This window comes from Echiichthys vipera (assembly GCF_963691815.1).
Source record: "Echiichthys vipera genome assembly, chromosome: 11".
Lineage (NCBI taxonomy): Eukaryota > Metazoa > Chordata > Actinopteri > Perciformes > Trachinidae > Echiichthys > Echiichthys vipera.
Window position 1 is genome coordinate 24,644,965 of NC_139836.1, and position 8,923 is coordinate 24,653,887.

Consider the following 8,923-nt stretch of genomic DNA (forward strand, 5'->3'; position numbering starts at 1 on the left):
CGCTGGGTGAATTGAAGTTTGCCAATCCTGCAGCTGCTTATTGTCCCAGGAGCTGAGTGACCGGAGATGGGCAAGAATGAGAGTCAATATAGGCAAAGCATTCACTCCATGGACTGAGATAAAGGAGTTCAACGGCATTGAAACGCACGCCCAAATGGCTACGTTTCTCCTTGTTCGGTAAGCTAACTTTCATTTTTTCTTAGCTGCAACGGCTAATGCTAACAGTAACTGTCAGTCAAACTCCTCTGCAATACTGGTTTTTGTGATTTGCCGGAGGGGACGGGTTCAAACAGGCTCAAACAGACTCCGGTCTCCTGTAGGCTATTGGGCCGGGTCTGACCAACCTGGCAACCTGAGTGCTTTTAATTATTTTACTACGATCTTGAGACAATAGATGGCGGTGTTCTGCTCATTCGCCATATTCAACCTTTAAAATATGTCAATCTTTTGGAACTCGTGGATACAATATAATAAACCAGACAAGAAAATAATAAAATAGTTCAAAAACACAACCGAGGAAATATCCTCCTTCTCTCTTCTGCCCTTCTGCCTCTGCTCATTTTCTCCTCCTTCTCCATCTTCATTAATTTTATCCTCGGCTACTCATTCTAATTTCCTGTTAAACAACACAGAACATCATCTCCTGTTCCACTAAAACACTGCTGCATGATACAATCAGTTACACAAACACACACACACACACACACACACACACGCGCACACACACACACACACACACACACACACACACACACACACACACACACACACACTCACACACACGTATCTCTATGGCATTTGCAGCATTTACTTTACTCTTCACTCTATTGATATTATTGGTTAGATTTGATTAGGTTAGTTTATCAAAATTGAACCATCTTTGTTGCTTTTTAAACTGAGTTTGTTAGCACGATGAGCTGCATCATTTTATAAAACACGGCCTGTGAATTATTTCAACATGAATTATGTGTTTGTGCCTCTGATGAGCTCTGAGTTCCACGATGAAGACAATCAGACGAAAAACGAATTAAGGAGATTTCTCCAAGATGATGTCTATTGATTGACAGCACATTTAAAAATCCCACAGAGCTTTGGGTTCCCCTCTTTCTTCTGATACGAATCATCACATCAAGAGGAGAGGAAACACGATTATTCTAATGTGGAGACGATGCAGAAGAAAGGTGAAGTAGATGAAGAAGAGCAGCGGAAGGAGAGGGTGGAGGAATTAAATCCTGTTTACAGATGGTAATAAAATAAAAATAAAAAAGAATTATTCACACAGAACAAATGACATTGGGAATGGGAAAGAATCTGCTGGGAAAATGAGAAAAATGTTTAAAAATATTCAAGCATGGGTAAAAAACGTTGTGACTGTCGATAAAGAAGTCAGCAGCACCGCATGTCATACTTGCAGAAAGTAACCCCTCGGCGGAGGTAATAAGACTTTATCGATCCCCAGGGGCGAATTCACAAAGTACCCAGCAGGTTATATAGCATCCGCTTTAACAACTGCAATATGAAAGTGATGAATTCAAGAAGTCATTATTATGAAATACACCATTCTGCAAAAGTGGTTCTTTTAATGTTGTAGCAAATTTGAGAGGAGTTAAACTTTGGTTAACTTTAACTTGCAAAGTTGCGGCGTCAACCAATAGCAAAGCGGTATGTGTCGTTGACCCTGTTTGGCTGTCATTGGCTGTAGTTTTCTGAGTGATCCAAGATGGGGAAGATGTTGCTTGCTCAGACCATCGTGTAGGAGCCATATTGTTCATTTTCTGTTTAGTTTATATGTTGTGCACACTTATGCTTATGGATGGCGGTGTTTGTTAGGGCCTCAGGTTTTCTATAAAGTTATGTGTGTTATTCAGCGGCGTGTAACAGGCGAGTTCATTGTGAGTTCATTGTGAATGAAGTAAAGAAGATTAGTGTGCCTCGACGATATAAAATAAAGCAAACGAAAAGGTAAATGTTTGGACATTGACTCGTGTGACACTACACATTGTTACGACCCAGTGGAAGCAGTGTGTGCCGATACTGACATAGGGCCACTTTACATCCATATCCAAAAAAACAACTTTAAAGGTAAATTGTGCAAGCAGTTTATAGTTTAACATTACGCTTGCTGTCAGGTGAAAGCCTCAAGTGGCTGTAGTTATTATTGCAGGAGCAACGAGGAAGTACAAATCCATCGTTAATGTAAACGCATGGAAGGCGTGCTAACGTGTGCTCACGCTAACAGTTAAGCTGTTGCCGCACGCATAAGCCTGTCAGTTAAACAAAGATCTAATTTTAAAAATGCCGTTCTGCCGAACCAGTGTGCCTAGGTGGTAAAAGAGCAGCATGTGTATGGCCCCTAAGGTGACATAATTATCAATCACACTCACTCATCTTCAACCGCTTATCTGGGGTCGGGTCGCGGGGGCAGCAGCTTTAGCAGGGGACCCCAAACTTCCCTTTCCCGGGCCACATTAACCAGCTCTTACTGGGGGATCCCGAGGCGTTCCCAGGCCAGTGTGGAGATATAATCTCTCCACCTAGTCCTGGGTTTTCCCTGAGGCCTCCTCCCAGCTGGACGTGCCTCGAACACCTCCCAAACTCCGGAGGAGACAGGTTTGGGTGTTGTTGACTAAATCTGACACCTTGGTTGTGTTGCCTAGACTTAAATAGTTCAGTTTCACATTACATTAAACAGTTGCATGATCACTACCATCACATCACCGTGTGGATGTTTCACAGCATTACACAGAACATTCTTATATTTTGGAGTCATTGACAATCGACCTATTCTGTTGTTTAGGTATGAGGATGGTTAGATCGTTGCTGTGTTCAACCTCCTATCACCTCACTCACCTGCATTTGCGCATGTCTGACTGTGCCATAACGCAGGATGAACTCACGGGGGTGCCTTGGGCCAAATCAAGCTGTATGCGCCTGCAAACCTTCTGTTTTGTGCATTGAATGTGCATTATTATGTGATAACAGGCCATTTGTATAGTCACTCTTTTCCCACCCAGTCCAACCATATTCACACTGCTGGCTCTGAGCGTGTGCAGCAGGCCACCAATCAGCACCTCTAGCTTTTGGACATGATTGCCACGCAGCATAGTGATTACCCACTGTACAAGTCTCAATTTCACCTTATTCAAGATGATTTCTTTAATACAACAGTCCCTTTTCACAATGCGGTGGAGAGCTGCAATCAAAGAGCTGCTTAGGAAAGGATAGACGCCCAGCTGTGTGGCAGCTGGAGGCGGGGAGTTGCTGCTAAAAGAATTAATTCCTTCACTAACTTTTCTCCAAAATAATTGCCCCATAATGACAGCTTCATCCAGGATTGTATGTAAAAGAGTGAGTCACTTTCCTCTGCTTTATTCAGTAGCGAGCAGGGGAGTGAATTGTGGGAAATCTTTTTTGGATGGTAAACAGTGCGGCTGGAGTTCAGTGCTCAAGTCAAAGTAAGAGAAGTTTGCCTTGGAAATACAGAAGTGCAGCTATAAGAAAGTGTTGGTTGATGCAGTTTGGTTTCTGCAGCATCTGCGTGGGCTGTTTCTAGCCACAAGGGTCATCTGTTTGCCTGTTTCATTGAAGATTAGATTGTATCATATGTAAAGTTGGAGTTATCTCAGGCATCCATGATCCTGGATGTAAAAATAGAGCAGTTCAAAGGCCTCAATGGAAATATTTCATAAGTGCTGATGATGTGCAACTGTCTGCATTAGAAAATATTTGGTTCTTTGATAAAAGATTGCTCTGCACAGGCTAAGTGGCTCTGCAGCATCATTCAGTTTCTAGAGGTGATGACATTATCAACTCACTACTCTGTAGAGGAGCATAATAGATTCATACTCTCAACACACTTTGGTCTAAACAACATGATGGATGCAGACTTCTGTGTTGTTTTGTCTCTGATGTGATGCAGGCGGCACTAAAATAACGCAACTCCCACTATCCATCCATCTATCCATCCATCTTCAACCGCTTGTCCCTATCGGGGTCGTGGGGGGACTGGAGCCGATCCCAGCTGACATCGGGCGTGAGGCGGGGTACACCCTGGACAGGACGCCAGTCTATCGCAGGGCAGGATCCACTATCCTATAGATTTTAAATCCTGTTCAACCAATTGCTCACCTGTTGTAGGTTGACTAAATATGTGTTTTCCTTTTTGTCTTGACGAAGACACAGCAATGTTGAAACATTAGTCTGTTAGTCTGCACAATTAATGAGCAGTGGCGCTCCCCGGTACTGGGGCACAGAGGACTACTAGCTTAGCCTCAAGGCTGCAAATGAATCAGTATGCTCCAGTCCTTTCTTTTCCCTTGGAAGTTTTAAAGACATGTCATGCTACTGGCATAGCTAATAACACAAGAGTAAAGTCACTGTATGAACTGCTAATGCTGGACATAAACTAAAGACCTGCTGGACTTAAATACGCATCCAGATTCTTCATTCTGAATGTATTTGGCAACTGTGCGGCAGTGTTTTGTTTCCGATTACAACAGCAGAGCATTTCAAATTTGCTACAGCTCTGATCTGAGCTTCTGACTTGTTTCCTCTCCATCACAAAGACAGCTGAGGCTCTGCTGCAGACATCTGCTGTACCAAACGAAGCAAAGATGAAATAATTGAAACTGATTTTCCAAAATATACACCTACATGTAAGTTCACAGGAAACAGCTGTGCACAGCTTCAAGATCCAATCTGAAGTTGGATGGAGCTGGGATAGGAGTTACCTGAGGTCACCAAAAGTTCTTTCTTATTTCCTAATAAGAAAGAGGAATGAATCATCCTGACCCAGCAGGTGCATGAGAACAAACAAGAGACAAATAGCAATTTGTACACGCCCACACACTGAGACAGGGCCTAATCAAGCTGATTAGGGGAAAACACCTGGGTGTACCATGGGTGTGTTAAAAAAACATTTTCACAGCAAACTGCTTCTGCTACTATATAACTGTATGTGTTTATTTTGTTATCTAATGAAGGAGGCAAGTAGGTCTTTAAATGCTGTTCTATTGTAACCACAAAAAGCACTGTTTGAAGAACAATAGAGTAACTATTAAAGGATTGATCTTCTCGTCCTCATACTAGTTGTATTATACTTGAATTTTCCATTTTGCATGAAAGACTGAAAATGTCCTGGCTTAAAGTACCAGCTCATGTCATCTCTACTAATCTTTCTCCTCAATACACTCCGCTGCACTCTTCTCTGGATCTTAAATGGCACCTCCACCTCTATCCTCAGCCCTGCTTTTCTCTAACAGCCTTCCTTCACAATATCATTTTAGCTTCTCCAGATAAGAGGGTTTGATGGTTTGTCTATGAACTGCAACTCTGACCCTTTACTGCCTAGATTGTTTGCACTTTGGTATTTGTACAGCTGTACTCCAGGGAGCTGCTCTGTATCTTGCACGTCTGTGGATATCTGTGCTCCTAGGTAGCGCAGCATCTTGAGTAGAACAAGTAATGATTTATTTGCTGGTATCAGTTGTGAACACTAAAAGTTGCGATAGCTTCCTGCTCGAACACCAATCAGCCAGTTACAGATCACATTTCTTTAACCTATCAGTCGTTTATTAGAAACATATATATCTTTTTATGATATTCCTTCCATTCCTTTGTGTTATGCATTGCTTTAATATGACCAAGACCATCAATTAATCAAAATTCCATGGAAATCTTCTAAACATCCTTTCAGACTGGAGCCACAACACTAAACTGACTATCGCCAGATGACTTTCATTCTGCCTCGACTCCGCCTAGATCCACTCAACCATCTGGGATCGATCCATTGCAGAGGGACTTCGGGGTCCACAAGAAAAGGTCGAGCCGATCAGGACCGCCGGGCGGGGTTTTATAGATGTGACTTAGCGGAGAAGCGACTGTTGTGATTCAGACAACAATGGCGTCTCGCAACAAGGAAGCAAGTGTCAACATCGATGCTGCTATATCACCCGTGTTGTCCAATCTAGCGAATATTTTTTCTTTAAAAGAACACCAGAGAACAGCTCTGAAGGCTTTTGTTGGTGGAAACTATGTTTTCGCCCTTCTCCCGACTGGGTTTGGCTTTTCCCTGCGTCGCTCTCATCAGCGTTAAAGGTTGGTTTTGATTTGAGTGGTTGAAGTAGCATGTCAATCAAGATAATGGACAAGTGGTTTATCCAATCATATGCAAGGATTTTTGATAAGGCCCAGCCTCCTGAAATCACCTTCTTATGGAGAGATCCCAGATCTATGAGTGAAGCGAGGCGGAACGAAATTCATCAGGCGAGAATCAGGTTACCACGCCGCTGCCTGCAAGTACAAAAAATAAAAATACTCTTGGCTCAGTGTGGGATCAGAATCAGAATATACTTTAATAATCCCAGGGGGAAATTATTTAATAATAATTTGATAATATGCTCACATGTAACGCTATTATATTTGGTACCAACAGCAGACACTGGCAGGCTATTTGGTCTTTACAACCTATGTCAGTCAAACTCTGACACACACCATACCCATTTTCAGACACTACCTATTTGACAAACTGTTTGTGGCAGTGGGGTGTGGTTAAGGTGTCGACTGCTGGAGTCGAGGGAGGAGTGGCTCAGCCGGTGATCAGACAGCTGGACAGAATCAGGTAATCAGTCAGCTACATAAGCATGTTTGTAACCTGGTTCTGCCTCTTGCAGTAGGCTGGGTCCTGTGAGAGGACCCGAGCGGCGACGACCCAGAAAGAGGCAGCGGACACCTGACCACGGCCGTCAGAGGGACGGCTGCTCGTTGGTGTAGTTTGTTTTATGTTGAGGAACGTTTGGGGAAAGCCTGGAATAAACGGTTAACCACCGACAACGCTGTCTCTCCCTCATTTCCCGTCTGTCCTGTGAGCAGTGAGGCTCACATCTGGCGCCCGAACAGGGACATGACGGAAGCCCAAAGTCCGCTGTCGCTGGCCCTCCAGCACCTCGCCGCGATGCAGGAGAGCACCACCGCTCTCCAGCAGCAGCAGTCCCGTGCCCTGGCCGACATCGTGGCGGCCCAGAGGGAAGATCGTGCTCTCCTGCAGGAGCTGCTGCAGCGCCCGGCCACCCAGCCCGACCCGGAGCCCAGTCGCGGCCGGCCTCCGCCTGTTGCCCTTCAACGGATGACAGCAGAGGATGATCCGGAGGCGTTCCTGGACATCTTCGAGGGCACGGCGGAGGCGTGCGGGTGGCCGGAGGAGGAGAGGGCGGTCCGGCTTCTCCCCCTGCTTACCGGCGTGGCGCAGCTGGCCGCGCACAGCCTGCCGGCGGCCTCTCGCCACGACTTTACCCACCTGAAGAGAGCCATCCTGGACCGGCTGGGCAGTACGCCAGAGGGACACCGGCGGCGGTTCAGGGGGCTCTCTTTTGAGGAAGCCGGCCGCCCCTTCGCCTTCGCGCAGCGGCTCCTCGATGCAGCGAGGCGCTGGCTCCAGCCGGGGACCCACTCCGCCGAGGACGTCGTTGGACAGGTGGCGCTGGAGCAGTTTATCGCCGGCTTACCCTCGTCCACCGCCAACTGGGTCCAGTGCCACCGTCCCCCCACCATCGAGGCAGCGATCGTCCTCGTGGAGGACCATCTCTCCCTTCCCCGGCGGAGCATGAGGGAGGAGGCCAGGCCAGCGGCGATCTCCGCGGGCCGTCCCACCCCGGCCCCGAGGAGGAGATTCCCGGCGGCCGCTGCACCGCACCCTGCCCCGCACACACACACACACCCGGAGCCCGGTCCGCTCTGGCCCACTAATAACACACTGCCTTCTGTTCCGCAGGGCCCAGCCTACGTGTCTGATCGACCGGCACCCCGGGGGGTTCCTCAGACGCCAGGGCAGGGGTGCTGGCGGTGTGGGCAGCCCGGCCATCTCCGGGCGGAGTGCCCCCTCATGGAGGTGGGGCAAGTGGTGCGGGTTGCGGGACCGCCAGCTCCCTCCCCCGGTTCGGAAGGGACGTACCGTATACCGGTATGTATACAGGGGGGTACACACCAAGCTCTGCTAGACTCTGGTTGTGAACAGACCATGATCCACCAGCGCTTGGTTCGACCGGGGGCTTTGCTAGAGGCATCGTGGGTGAAGGTGAGGTGTGTGCATGGGGATATTCACGATTATCCGGTGGTGGCTCTAGAAATTCTTTTTAGAGGGAAAAAGCATAGAGTTAGGGCTGGCACTCGCCTCACGCTACCTCTAATCTTGGGCACGAATTGGCCGGGGTTTGCTAGCCTAGCGGGGGAAACTATGAGGGTGCGGTCACGTACGTCAGGGAAATGCGGGTGGTGTGCCGTGCTTAGTGGTGAGACGGGGGTGCCGCATCCCGACGCCATCGGGGGGGGGGGGCGTGGGGCCGGCGGGGCCAGCACGGCTGGCTCCGGGGGCCCTGCAGATAGCCCCCATGGAAGATTTTCCACTTGAGCAGTCTCGGGATGAGACCCTCCGTCATGCCTTTAACCAAGTGATGAAAATTGATGGTTGCCAGGTCCACCCTAACACAGCACTCACTCACCCATATTTTATTGTCATTAGGAACAGGTTATACAGAGCGAGTCGTGACGCTCGGACAGGCGAAGAACTCACCCAGTTGTTGGTGCCCAAAAGCCGTCGGGAAACAATTTTCCAGGCGGCTCATCATAACCCCATGGCGGGCCACCTAGGCTATGACAAAACACTGAACCGGATCATGGCCCGATTTTATTGGCCGGGCATTCGCGCAGATGTAAGTCGGTGGTGTGCATCATGCCGCGAATGTCAGTTAGTCAATCCGCCGGCCACCCCAAAAGCGCCGTTGCGCCCACTACCACTAATGGAGGTCCCATTTGATAGAATTGCCATGGACCTCATCGGGCCATTAGACCGGAGTGCACGGGGATATCGCTTTGTGTTAGTCCTAGTGGACTATGCAACCCGATATCCCGAGGCGGTGCCTCTGCGCAA